Below are 14,655 nucleotides of genomic sequence, written 5' to 3' on the forward strand. Positions count from 1 at the left end.
GAATCTGCGGACATCGAACCCACGGCTACCGAGTGCCGACTGTATGTTGTTTTTTTGTTTTTGTGGTACGCGGGCCTCTCTGTTGTGGCCTCTCCCGTTGCGGAGCACAGGCTCCGGACGCGCAGGCTCAGTGGCCATGGCTCACCGGCCCAGCCGCCCCGCCGCATGTGGGATCTTCCCAGACTGGGGCTCGAACCCGCGTCCCCTGCATCGGCAGGCGGACTCCCAACCACTGCGCCACCAGGGAAGCCCGCGACTGTATGTTTTTGAAAGAAAAGTCTAGTCTCAGTAAGAAGAAAGGAATGTAGTTTGTAGCTGTGAGGCACAAGGAGGCAAGATTAAAGGCTGAACAACCTGATGAGCTATTGTAGTAGTTTTGAGGACCTGGCCTGGAGTTTCATAAATGGGAAGAGATCAAGATAATCAACTGGACCTCGGAGAACTGTGAGGGACCAGTGTTCACTTTTGTGGCCTTGTGATGACCGACCACAAAGACGATGGAGCTGGGGCGCACTGCAGAAGTAAGCTTGAGGGGGAAGTCATTATCTTGGTTTTGATCCGGTCGAGTCTGAAATGTTTGTGAAACACCCAGGAGAGGGCTGTTAAGTATATGAGTGTACAGAGCGGCATGAACGACCCCCTCTTTCCAAGCAGCCTGTTAAGTCTTACATTGCACCCAATTGGAACGCACTTGCTTCTCTGCTTTCTCCGCTCACAGTAGATTTCAAAAATAAAACGACAAATTTGAAAGGAAATGCTGACCTGATGGAAGCAGGAAACTAGGGAGGAGACAGAGGAAAACTGGAAAAACAGACAGAAGCAATAGACAGCCAAGTAGGTGACTACATTTAGTAACTTATTGAACCAGTTTGGGGCTGGTAACTTTACAGGTCTGGCTGCACTTCATTCTAGATGATGATGTCGACCCTCAGGAGAGGTTTAGGTTATGACTGGTATGCTCTGTGTAAGAAAACAGGGCTGTGTGTCAATATGGTGGAGAAAGTTTCCATTAAAAACAAATATGTTCAAGATTTGGCACTTAAAGGGATAGAGCAAAAAATTTTTTAATTAATAATTTTATTGCAGTAAGTAAAGCATAACATTTACCATTTCTACCGTTTTAAGTGTACAGTTCAGTGGCATTAGGTACATTCACAGTGTTGAATTACCATCACCACTGTTTCCAGAACCTTTTCATCATCCCAAAGAAAAACTTTGTACCTATTAAACAATTACTTTCCATTTCCTCTCTCCCAATCCCCATTTCATTTTCTGTCTCTATGAACTAGACTCCTCTAGATAGCTCATATAAATGGAATCATACAATATTTGTCTTTTTTGTGATTGGCTTATTCACTTAGCATAATGTCCTCAAGCTTCATCCATGTCATAGAATGTATCAGAATTTCCTTCCTGAATAATAACTCTCTCTCTCTCCATATATATATATGATATACATAATAATCCTATATAAATATATATATCACATTCATCCATCGATGGACACTTGGGTTGCTTCCATTTTTTGGCTATTGTGAATAATGCTATGAATATTGGTGTACAAATATCTGAGTTTCTGCTTTCAGTTCTTTTTTTTTTTTTTTTTTTGCGGTACGCGGGCCTCTCACTGTTGTGTCCTCTCCCGTTGCAGAGCACAGGTTCCGGACGTGCAGGCTCAGCGCCCATGGCTTATGGGCCCAGCCGCTCCACCGCATGTGGGATCTTCCCGGACTGGGGCACGAACCTGTGTCCCCTGCATCGGCAGGCGGACTCTCAACCACTGCGCCACCAGGGAAGCCCTGCTTTCAGTTCTTTTGGATATGTAACCAGAAGTGAGATCGCTGGATATATGATAATTCTATTTTTAATTTTTTGCAGAATTGCCATACTACTGTCTAAAATAATTCCTTTGATCTTTTTCTGTACTGAACTGATCCCCATCCTTCAAGGTCCTCACTGAGTTCTGTCTATTCCAGGAGGTCCTCAATGGTCTCCTCCACTCCTTCTACTTGTATATTTTGTGCCACACGATTTGGCACCTGACTAAATACTCCCCTGTGTTCTTTGGTCTTGCTCCCCCCTGTGTTAGTTGTATATCCCAGTTTAGATAGTAAAGTCCCCATTTTCAATCATGTTGTGTGCAGGACTGTCCTCCTTCCCCACTGCATGTAGCCCAGAGAAGAAGATCTGGTAAATACTCAGGAAAAACCACTGACTGATTGTCTGAAGTACCTTTAGAAGGAAGTACAATACCATAAATCTTCATCTCTCATATTTTAGGGGATTTGCTGGACAGCAAAGCTGTTTTGGAAGAGAACCCAGGAGAAGCTCCCACACGAACAGTGAGGTGTAAATGGCAGGGGCTGAGACAAACAGATTGAGGTTGGGTTGACATGGGCATTGAGTATTAATGAAACAAAGCTTATTGCCTAGTAGTGTGGCTTTGTGGCCTTGGACAAATTATTAACTTCTCTGAGTCTTAGTTGCCCATCAGCAAAATGAGGTTGACATAGTATTACTTTATAAACCTTGATGAAGCTGGTCTGGAGAATGTCCAAAGTAGGAAAGCGTTGGTCGCCTGCCCTTCTTCACAGGTTCCCCCTTTCTCTGTCTTCTGGGTTGAAGTGGTAGTCATGGGTTTTAGTGTTTCTTCTTTCTTGCTTGCTTCCTGGGAGTGTGTCTGAGAGCAGTGTTGGTGTTTTAAAAAGTGTAGACTTTGCTATTATTCAGGGATGATGAGACCAAAAGATGTGGAGACGACTGCCATTGAAGTGATAGTTCATTACTCCAATTCCCTCAAAACAGGAGGCACGTGACGCCATGCAGGGCCACACAGGGAAGCACCAGGGTTGGTCAGGAGGGATAAAGAGTGAAGGCAAAGCATGGAGGAGAGCCTTTACTGTGGTTTTCCTGGGAAGGAAGGGTGGATGCAGGGTAAGCAGGACAGACAGCTTTTGGCCTAGCTAATCTGAACAATTTCCATGGGCTCTGTAATATAGGGGCTGTCTCTGGTCGTTTGGTACCTGACCCTGGGATGATTAGGGCAGAGAAATATCGCCTCCTGGAGGGTAAGAGCCACTTGGAGGAGGTGCTTTGATGTATAGGCTTGGGTTGGGTTAGTTGCATACGAAAGGACCCCTCCCAGATGAGTAGTTTGCTATCTCTAAGTAGTGGCTAGCCCTGGGAGAGGCTGTCTTTGCCCAGTCAGCAAAGCCTCAGATGCTAGAGCATCAAGAATACAGAAAATTAGGGCTTCCCTGGTGGCGCAGTGGTTGAGAGTCCGCCTGCCGATGCAGGGGACATGGGTTCGTGCCCCGGTCCGGGAAGATCCCACATGCTGTGGAGCGGCTGGGCCCGTGAGCCATGAGCTTGCGCGTCCGGAGCCTGTGCTCCGCAACGGGAGAGGCCACAACAGTGAGAGGCCCGCGTACCGCAAAAAAAAAAAAAAAAAAATCCTCCTGCCAATGCAGGGGACACGAGTTTGAGCCCTGGTCTGGGAAGATCCCACACGCCGCAGAGCACCTAAGCCTGTGTGCCACAACTACTGAGCTTGTGCTCTAGAGCTCGTGCGCCACAACTACTGAGCCCATGTGCTGCAACTACTGAAGCCCACGTGCCTAGAGTCCGAGGTCTGCAACAAGAGAAGCCACTGCAACGAGAAGCTTGCACACCACAATGAAGAGCAGCCCCTGCTCTCTGCAACTAGAGAAAGTCCGCGCACAGCAACGAAGACCCAATTCAGCCAAAAATTAAAAAAAAAAAAAGAATACAGAAAATTAGAAAATATACTACATTTGGTGTGTGAGGAATGCAGAGTAGCTCTCAAATACAGAGGTCATGATTCCTTTGCTCCCAGGACCCTTGGCCCAAACCTGCCCCTATGGCTAAGGAACCACTCAATCTACTGGCCTGAGAATAATAGTCATTAGAAAAATAGCCTTTCTTTCCCCCAAATCCCCAAGGATTCTGACTTTCCTAGGCCCTATCAGCTGTCTTCTCTAAGCTCCCTTTACACAGAAAGGTTTTAAAGTCTTAAAGATAAATATCTCTGAGCGGTTAAGAAAATGACCTCAATGGGAAGAAGTGAAATCCTCCCTGGAAAATTTCACGGCGGGAGAGGGATGGCTCTTTTCCAAAGAGGAAACCCGAAAAAAAAATTAACAAGAATACTCATAAACATCATACTATTTTCAAATGAGGGTTGCGACTCAGCTGTAAGACTTCACTGAAGTCTAATCTTGAAAAAAGACTTTGAAATAATAAACCTCGCTCCAAATTAGGAAGGCCTGCAAATGTAGTAATTTCTACCTAAGAGGCTTTGTGTCCAAACATGTCATTTGAGAGCCCAGGCAGACAAAGGAGAATGGCCTTGGAAACAAGGCTGCCATTCAGCCCGGCAGCCCCAGGGCATTGGATTTCCTCCCTGGGCTCCATAACATTTTCAGCCACATTAAGCACCAGCTTCAAACCTGGTGGGAAGCAAATTTAAGTGTCTCTTTTAGTGAAAAACAATGAGAATGCTGTATTTCACAAAAGAAAGGAATCCTATCACTCTTGGATTGGCAGATCTGGACTCCTAACAATTAAATTTGACAGTAGTTTGTGCTCCTAGATGTTGAATTTTAAAGCCGCCTTTGGGCTGGCAAAACTTACCCCAAGGGGGAAATGCCCTAGATCCTCTACTGAGCATGGGTTCTTCAATGACCTAGGGGAAAACCTTTATCCTGTTCATATTTATCTTTGTATTTCTAAGGATATGTGAACAAATGAAGGATCCTATAACCAGAAGGCAGCCTTGTGGTACTGATACTAAGGAATAATAGGAGATTAGAAAAGCATAGGTGACTCAAATTCACCCGTGTATTCATCCACTCACTCCTGCGTTCAAGTAACAGGTATATGCTGAATGCTACCGTGTGCCAGGCGCCTGAGGTACAGAATTAGATCTATGGTGAGCAATAGGAATAGTGGCATCTGGGGTGGAGAGTGGGAGACTCTCAAGCCTGCAGGTGGAGGAGAAAAAAGACTTTCAGGAGCTGCAGAAGAGACGAGAAGGGAGGGAGGGAGCCATGGGCACGGATTAAAGAACACAACGGGTAAAAGGAGATCAGATCGGGGGCGGTGGGATTTCTGGTCACAAAAAGAAAAGACTGAGAAACTAAGGGTTGAGGGGGAATTCCCTGGTGGTCCAGTGGTTAGGACTCTGCGCTTTCACTGCCGAGGGCGTGGGTTCGATCCCTAGTCGGGGAACTAAAATCCTACAAGCCATGCAAGCATGGCCCAAATAAAAACAAACAAAGGGTTGAGAAGTGAATGGAAAAGTTTTACTATCAAGCAAGGACCCCAATCCAGCCCAGGTCTAAGCTCTAGGGGAGGAGAAATGAGCATCTTTTAAAGCTGAAAGATCATGAACCATCTTGGTCTCAGTTTAGGAGAGCAAAGTCTCTGAGTGTGGCTGATGAGCTTGTCAGTTATATAAGCCCTGGACTTGCTAGAAGTGATCAGCTGTGGGTGTTGGGGACATCCAGTTTCCTCTGCCGTGTATGTGAGGTGCCCAAATTGGGATCATGCTGCCCAGTTAGGTCTACATAGTTGTCAGCAGGTCAGGAGGCCAGGTCAGCATTTGTCACGCTTAGGATGGGGGCAGAAACTGCATGGGTGGAGATCCTACCTCCAACAGTTTCTTGCTCCTTTGTGTATTCTGAGACCCTTGTGGTATGAGGAATCATAAAAATGCCCCTTCCCCCTGCCCCCACCGAGATTTCCTGTCCTAATCCCAGGGTCTGGGAATATGATGCAACACCTTGCCCTAATTGTGTTACATTACATGGCAAAAAGGGAGTTTGCAAATGTCATTAAGGTTACTGATCAGTTGACTTAGAGTTAACCCGGAGATTATCTGGGTGGCCTAACTGAGTCACAAAGGAGTGGTCATGCTGGGAAAAATGCAGAATGCTTTAGAGTAAAACCTCCTGAAAAGCACAGAGTTTTATCTGCTGAGCAGAGGGGAAAGTCAGAGAGACTGACAGTGTAAGAAGGAGTTGATGCACTTTGCTAGCTTGAAGATGGAGGGGGTCCCATGCAAGGACCAAAGAGCAGCCTCTAGGAGCAATTAGTGACCCCTAACTGACAGCCAACAAGGTAACAGGCACTTTAGTCTTACAGCTGCAAGGAGCTGAGTTTTGCCAACAATCTGAATGAACTTGGAAGTGACTTCTTCCCCAGAGCCCAGGAGAGGCTGACCTCTTGTTATCAGCCTTGTGGTACCCAGAGCAGAGAACTCAGTTGAGCCTATACTACAGAACTGTGAGTTAATATAGAGGTTGCTGTTCTAAGTGGCTAAGGTGTGGCATTTGTTACACAGCAATGGAAACGAGTACAACCTTGTCCAGTGGTGGACGCAGGGCTGCATAATATAAGACACTGTCGCTGCCTTCAAAATCTTTCATCTGTGGGGGACAACAAATGCAGGCTGGTGCGGAGAAATGCAGGATTAAATTGGGGCATGGAAAAATCACTACTGAGATGTTCTGAGAAGAGAGGGGGCTGTGGGCTGTGATGATGAGCCATGGCATCAGGGATGAGGTGGGTGGCTCCAGCTATAACATAAACCCCAACATTTAGGTGGTCCTGGGGCCCCAAAGGTGCTCTGGGAAGGGATGGCTATGCATATGGGAGCAATTTCCCTCTCTCTTTTTGCTGTCAAAATCAATGGGAAAACAATCAAGAAGTGAGAATTTAGTTAAGGAAAGGATACAAGGACGAAAATGCCACTTGTTGCTAAAAATGAATGGGTTATCCGCTACGGTGTTTATCACAGATACTATTACTATTAGTACTATTACTAATACTATGTCTCTATTTTGCTGTAAGAGATGACGCTACTGTCCAATTATCCAAAATTCTGTTTCTTTTCAACAGTACGTTATAAAAAGGTAGTACCTTAAAATAAAAGGAATGTTCAGGAACCCAGGGGAGATTAAGCTGTCAGCCAGCTGAGGCAGGTCCTCTCTTGGGGAGAGATTCATTCCTCCTCTTTTAATCTCTGCAGACTCTTCCCCAGGACCCCATTGGATGAGGATGTCAGTGAAGAAAATGCACCTCCTGCAGATTTCTCCCTCTCTGAAGGGTGGGAGGTAGGGGGTGGTGTGGGCAGTGGCAGATGGGAGGGGGAAGGGAAACAATGCTTATTAATGCGTGGCCTGAGAGGCCCCCAGAAACAACACTCTCCGAGGGGGTCATTTGCATCCTTCCAATTAGTGTCTCCAAAGATCTTGATAAATGAATGGGAAAACATCCATTGGCTTTTGTCTTGCAATGTTGCCACATTGACAGCCTGCCTTTTTTTTTTTTTTTGGCCATGCCATGTGGCTTATGGGATTTTAGTTCCCTGACCACAGATTGAACCCTGCCCCTAGGTGGTGAGTGCAAGGATTCCTAACCACTTAACAGTTTCCTTTGCCATGACTATGTATCTCCTTCAGATTCATTGAACGTTTGCCCTTTTCCTTCCCAGCCTAAGAGGTGAAGGATTGGAGACTCAGACCACGGAGAAATAATCCAGTGACAGAAAATATTTACAACTGCACAAATCCATTTCTTGGCTTTCATTCACTTGAGTATTGCTATGGGCTGAATGTTTGTGTCCCCCCCCCCCCCCCCCCCCCCCGCCACCGCCCTCAGCCAAATTCATATGTTGAAATCCTAACCCCCAAGATGATGGTGTCAGGAGGTGGGGCTTTGCGATGATTAGGTCATGAAGGTGCAGCCCTCGCAAGTAGGATTGGTATCCTTCTAGAGGAGACCTGAAATAGCTTCCTTGTCCCATCTGCCATGTGAGGACACAGCGAAAAGATGACTATCGGTGACATTGAATCTTCTGGGGCCTTGTTCTTTGACTTTCCAGCCTCCAGAACTGTGAAAAATAAACGTCTGTTGTTTATAAGCCACCTAGTCTGTGGTATTTTACTATAGCAGCCTGAACACACTAAGACAAGTACCATGGAACCTATCTTGGGGTTTGGATATGGGTGGGAAATTGAGGATGGACCTGGTGCTGATTCAGTCACTGTGGTATGATTATCTCCTTGAAGGTGCCCTTGCCTTCCCTTGAAGGCATCCTGTGAGTACTTTTGTGCAGGATGTGTGCTCAGCCTTGCTGCAATGGCTTGCTCATTTGCTACCTGCAGGGAAGTTTCTACATCGTGGGCCTGCCATCACTTGCACCTGGCCACCTGTCTGGTTTCATATTTGGAATTCTTCCCTCCATACTGATAGCTGCAGCCACTCCGGGCTGTTTTCTGCTTCCTAGATACCCTGGGCTCTCTCTTCTCCTTTGTTAGAGCATTCTCTCCGTCTAGAAGCCTCTGGACACCTCCTCCTCTCTCTTCTAGGCAACCTCCTTATTCTTCAAGTCTCAGTGCAAACTCCAGCTCTATTACACTTTCCGTGATGCTCTGAAACACTCAGGAACTGGTTTCTCCATGCTCCCACCACAGCTTGACTGGTACGTGGTACTGTAATTGTCTGTTTGCCTGAAAGGCTCTCCACTGGACTCAACTACTTGAGGGAGAGATTCTGTTTTGTTTTGCATATTTTCAAATTTGTATCACTAACATTATCTTACTTGCATAATAAATATTCGCTGACTGAGTATAGAGCTTACGGAGTGTTGTGTAGGTGTAAAGCGCCCTGTGGAATAGTGACCTCCTCCACCACAGGTGTTCATTCAGTGTTGGGCATCTTGTGGGAAAGGAGTGGTCATGCTGGGAAAAATGCAGAATGCTTTAGAGTAAAACCTCCTGAAATGCCAACATACCTGGGGGGGAGGGTTTACTTGAGGTGGAAAGAAAACAATGAAGACTTTGGAAAGTACTTGTGAGATATTCAACTTTTGAGAATTTTCAGTTGATGATCCAATTAGGGAAGAAAAAATCAGATACCAGTTTCCTGTTGGCGCTGGTACTCAGCGGCAGTCTTATTGATTTCAAATGCTGTCTATCTTTGGCAGGGCAAGCAGTTACATCGCCACATGAGCCTTCATGCACCCAAGAATGTTAGGTCCGTTTGTTTACTAAATCACAGTTCCTAGGCTCGTCAATGATGAGCACATAAATAGTGTGATAGGGTGTCTTTTTTTTTAACTTAACAGAAAGAATGGGAGATTTGGAGCCAGAAGACTCCCAAAGTCCCAGCCTTGACTCTGTTACTCTTTGCTTGTGTGAGCTTGTGTGATCTTAAGCTCTTTTTATTTAATTTTTTGGCCGTGCCCAGACCAGGCCCCTGCAGTGAAAGTGGCAAATCCTAACCACTAGACCACCAGGGAACTCCCAATCTTAAGTTCTTAGTTCCTCAGTGATGTCATCCTCAAAATGGGGTAAAACAATGACAGTAGTAATGGGCGTACAGGGTTATAGTGACTGTCAAATGAGGTGCCTTAGACTTCGCTAAAAGATCCATTTTTTAAGTGGTAAAATTATGACTTTCCTGCAACTATGAAATAGACAAGGGTCAACGATTTTTATTTAACTCATTGGTTAATGTGTACACTAGTAAGATGTTCAAACTGGCTCAAATGAGAATTTGACTTACAGAGATTTGTATTCTCCTCAGGACATAATTCCTTTGCATTGCCGTGAACAGAAAAAAAAAATTGTGTTGTCAGTTTTCTGCAACTTAACTTCTATCCCTATAGAGCTGTTAAGTAGCTTAGTCCATCAAAAACCAAGGTGCTCACTAAATGGAGTCAGATAATCCCTGGAAAGTGCTAGAAACCCCCCAGCACTCTACTGCAAGGACACCAGGATTCTCTTTTGCCCATTCCTAAGTCTAGCAATTTTTCCTGACACCCAGAAGCTGGGTATATCCTGCCCCTGGACAATCCTATCTAGTCCTTTTTTTTTTTTTTTTTTGGCAGTACACGGGCGTCTCACTGCTGTGGCCTCTCCCGTTGCGGAGCACAGGCTCCGGACGCGCAGGCTCAGCAGCCATGGCTCACGGGCCCAGCTGCTCTGCGGCATGCGGGATCTTCCCGGACCGGGGCACGAACCCGTGTCCCCTGCATCGGCAGGCGGACTCTCAACCACTGCGCCACCAGGGAAGCCCTAGTCCTTTCTTTCTCCTTGACAACATCACACCTGATCCCACCCCTCTCACCCCACCCTCTTCTCCACTGGACCAGATCTTTAGAGAAAAGGCTGGCCCCTCTCCTCCAAGACCATTCTCCCTTAAATAACTCCCCTCTCTTGTTTTTTCAGTGGTTCCCCTACTCCTCCGTCTTGGTTCCTACTCCGTGGCTTAGAAACAGCTTTAAATCCCTCTTAACTTAAAAACAAACACAAAACAAAACAACTGCCCCTCTGTTTGTGCAGTTATGCTATATAAAAACAACAACAACAACAAAAAAAAAACCCTTGACATTTTGATGGCTTACAGCAGAGATCAACAAACTTTTTCCTTAAAGGGCCAGGTAGTAAATATTTTAAGCTTTGTGGACCACATATAGTTTTCTGTTCCTATTCACTTTGTTTTTCCTTAAAACTCCTAAAAAATGTAAAAGCCATTCTTAGCTTGCAGACAGTACAAAAAGAGGCTGCAGGCTGGATTTGCTTTTGAGAAACAAGTGTTTATTTTTCACTCATGTCTCTGAGGCAGAATATATCTGTCCCTCCCCCCCACGGGGAGGGGGTGTGGGTGTGGCCATGTGCTGGCCCGGCCAATGGAATGTTAGCAAAGTGTGGCCTGAGGAGAACATACCTTGAGTACCTGCTGGTCTAAGAAAGATGAAAGACATGTGGAGCAGACCTGGACCCAGATCCCAGCTTGGAACCATGCCAGCTTAGATTAGCCAAACCTCAGCCAACCTGTGATGGGCAGTGTGGATGACTATTTAAGTGTGAACAAGCTGGGGAATTTGGTAGTTGTTATTTCTGTTTTGCTGGTGAAAATCTTAGACTAGTGTTCCTGAAAGTGTGATCAGGGACCACCTGCAAAGTGTGATCAGAACACCTGGGATACTTGTAAGTATCAGTTTCCTGGGGCCTCTCCTTGGAGGGACTAATTTGGTATATCTCGGGGGAAGACTTAATAACATGCATTATTACTAACCTCCCTGGGGAGTGTGAGAATGGCTGTCTCAGACTTCATGAGTTCCTTGGTTCATATTGGTAATAACTGCTTTCTCTGGGTACCGACCATGCACCAGATGCTTTGCATAAATGCGTGATCTTAGTTTTAAATCTTGCAACAACTCTAAGAGGTAGGCATGACTATCCCCATTTTTCAGCTGAGGAAACTGAGGCTTGGAGAGGTTAAATAAGCAACCTGAGATCACATGTGTATCAAGGAGCAGGGTCAGACTTACCCTGTGATTCTTCTGCTGTGCCTGCTGCCCACTGGCATAACTTAATTTGGTTTCCAGCTTTAGTCTAACTTGACATATATAATTATGCAAATCACCCTGTGCTGTCAGTTCTTCTAGCCAAAGACGAGTGTAGTGAAACAAAAGAGAAGACTAGAGCAAGGGGAAGAGGGGGATAATGGTGCTGGGAAGCTCTGCCTGTGGACTGTTTGTCCAGGGAAGGGGCAGGGCCAGGGCTACTCGGTCAGGGTTGATGGGCTGTTTCTGGTTCCTGAGGACCTAGAGAAAGGAGGGAGGGAGGGGAGAAGGGTCCGCCAGGACCGAAAGGTTGAGTGGTCCCACCTGAGATGGCTCACAGTGGAGCCAGAACCTTTAAAGAGAGCCGACATCCACACAGGTGGATTCCATTCCCTTAGAATTGCCTGGAGAGGGTGTTTAAAATGCTGGTTTTCAGGCTACACCCCTCCCCCGGCCCCATTCTGACCTGATAGGTCTGAATTACACCCAGGGATCTTCCTTTTCAGCAGGCTTTCTGAGTCTGATGTTGGTGTTTTTAGATCACATTTTGAAAAACACTGAACTAAAGAAATGATTCACAAACGTTAGATTTTCCGCTTTGAAAAAAATTAAGGAACATGAATAGTGTAAGTAAATTATAAAATGCAGAAAAATAAAAGGAAAAAAAAATCATTTGAAATTCTACCAGTAAAAGATACTACTACCAACATTTTGATGTGTATTCTCCCACATTTTCCCTGTGTGTGTGCGTAGATAGATGGGGCCATACACTATATAGTACTCTGTAGCTTGCTTTCTTGCCTTAACCATATGTTAACACACCATTGAAGTCAATAAATATACATGTACATCATATTTATGGTAGATTTTCGGGTATCAGTGGAGATGCTTGTCTTGGGGGACCGGTCTGGGACCTTTCACCTCCTCTTCAACTTGCACTATCAAGCAAACCCTACCCTTGGGTAAGGCCAGAGCTTGGGGTTCATCTCTGAACCGCAGTGCCCTTCATTCAGCTGCACTTTATAGAGTCCTGCCTGGGCTGGGCGGGGAGGAGCTCTTGGTTGGTTCTGGGCAAGGGGCATCCTTTACCGGCATTGTGGGCAAACGCTCCTGGGTTCCTGCAAGCAATCCGGGGATTTTTCAGCCTCTGAGGGTTTTCCGGCTCTGAAGCCACAAGGCTGGCAGCTTTGGGTTAAAGGAGTGTCCGTCCCGACCCCACCCCTTACCTCTCACCCACGGGAGCTCCTCAGGGATGGAGTTCAAGACTGACTCAAGGATTGAAACCATAAACCAAGCAAAGCTTTGCCTGAGCGGCTGCCTTTGAACTGCAGAGCTGGCCTCCCCCAGGCTCTCCCCTCCCCTGCAGCCCCCTACCGGGGGCCCCAGCAACAACGCAAAGTTCAAATCTATGGCTACATGGAAGTGCATTTGGGAACAATCAGGGGGCCCCTGACCTCTGACCCCAGGGCCGCCCTCCCTGCCTCAGAGACTGGGCTTGAGTCCTTGGAGCCAAAGAAAAAAATGTGCTGTAGAGTCCCATTTTTGAGAAGAAATGAACTTAGAATACAATCACTAGTAAGCTTTTTTTTAAAAAAAGTAATTGGTATAATTGGCTTCAGTCTGCGAGATAAACAAACAACACAGCAAATCCTTTAACCTCCTGTTCAGGGCTGTAAAGGGGCCTGTATTTGTATTTTCCTGGTGCTTTTATGACCTAGGGCCTGGCCTCTCTCCCCTCTGGACTGGGGCCGGCACAAAGCCGGGCTAATCCCAGAGCAGTTTCGGAAATAAGGGTCTAGAATGGAATTTCCTCCACACGCCCTCCAGGCCACAGCCTCTTCACTGTGCTTCCCCCCCACCCTGGATGGCTCTGAGCCCCACTTTGGGAAACAAAGGGACTGTTTCCGAGTTTTCCTTGGAGCCCAGCGAGCCTCGCGTGGTACAACAATTCAGTGAAAGCAGCTCTTATATTCCCTTCCCAGTGGCAGGGCTGTCAGAGGAAAGGAAATCGTGTGCTGCACATTTATGCGGTTTACTTTGTATAAATCTCTTGGGGGGGGGATACAAAAATGTATCTTGTAGCTAGGAGCCTTGCCCTCAAAGAGCTTACCGTTTAGTTGGAATATCATAACTAATCAGAGTACTGTTTAGTAAAGTCTACTCACAATTCAAGACGGCAATCCAAGCGATCCTTTGCTAGATGAATGTTCCAGGCCTTAAGAGTTCAGGAAATGTGAAATATTTGTTGAGCATCTCCTCTACTGGATAAGATAAGGGGTCGCAAAGACCCTTGTCTCAAAACGTGGATCCCATCCATTTTTTCCTTCTGTGCACAGGCCACGCCCTCTTGGAGAGGTGGAGTCTATTTCTTCACTTCCTTGAATCCGGGCTGGCCTATCACTGCTTTGACAAGAAGATCGTGGAAGTTATGCTGTGCTAGTTAGTTCCAGGCCTGGCCTTTAAGAAGACTGGCAATCTCTGCTTCTTTTCTCTTAGAACCCAGCAGACATGCTGTGAGGAAGTCCAAGAAGCCACATGGAAAGTCCAAATGGAGGCCAAATCAGGCTCCAGGACCGTCGTCCCAGCTGAGTTTCCGCCAATGGCACCCACTTGCTAGGTATGTGGTGAGCCATCTTGGCAGTAGACCCTTCAGCCCGATTGGTCCACCTCAGCTGACAGTACTTGGAGCCGATAGGCGCTGCTTTGCAGAGTTGTGTCCAGGTGCAATGCTGTGAGCAGATCAATGACAGTCGCGGCATTCATGCGTCAGCTTTGCTCTCAAAACAATCCTATAAAGCAGATATTACTAGTATTACCCCCACTTTGTGAATGAGGGGCAGAGATGGGCAAAGTATCCAAGATTACACAGCTAGTAAGTGGAGAAGGCATGAGAACACAGACTGTGTCCTGGGGTTGGTGCATATACCAATTGGAGTCAGGTATATTCATTAGGAAGCTGTGTGATATAAAACAGGAAGATGGATGGGTTGGGACTGAGTAAAGGAGGAACCCACATGCCAAGATAAAAAGTTAGCACTTCATTTAATAATGGCCCTTCAGGGCTTCCCTGGTGGCGCAGTGGTTGAGAGTCCGCCTGCCGATGCAGGGGACGTGGGTTCGTGCCCCGGTCCGGGAAGATCCCACATGCCGCGGAGCGGCTGGGCCCATGAGCCGTGGCCGCTGAGCCTGCGCGTCCGGAGCCTGTGCTCTGCAACGGGAGAGGCCACAGCAGTGGGAGGCCCGCGTACTGCAAAAAAAAAAAAAAAAATAATGGCCCT

The sequence above is a fragment of the Phocoena sinus genome, chromosome 14 (genome assembly GCF_008692025.1).
Source record: "Phocoena sinus isolate mPhoSin1 chromosome 14, mPhoSin1.pri, whole genome shotgun sequence".
NCBI classification, from domain to species: domain Eukaryota; kingdom Metazoa; phylum Chordata; class Mammalia; order Artiodactyla; family Phocoenidae; genus Phocoena; species Phocoena sinus.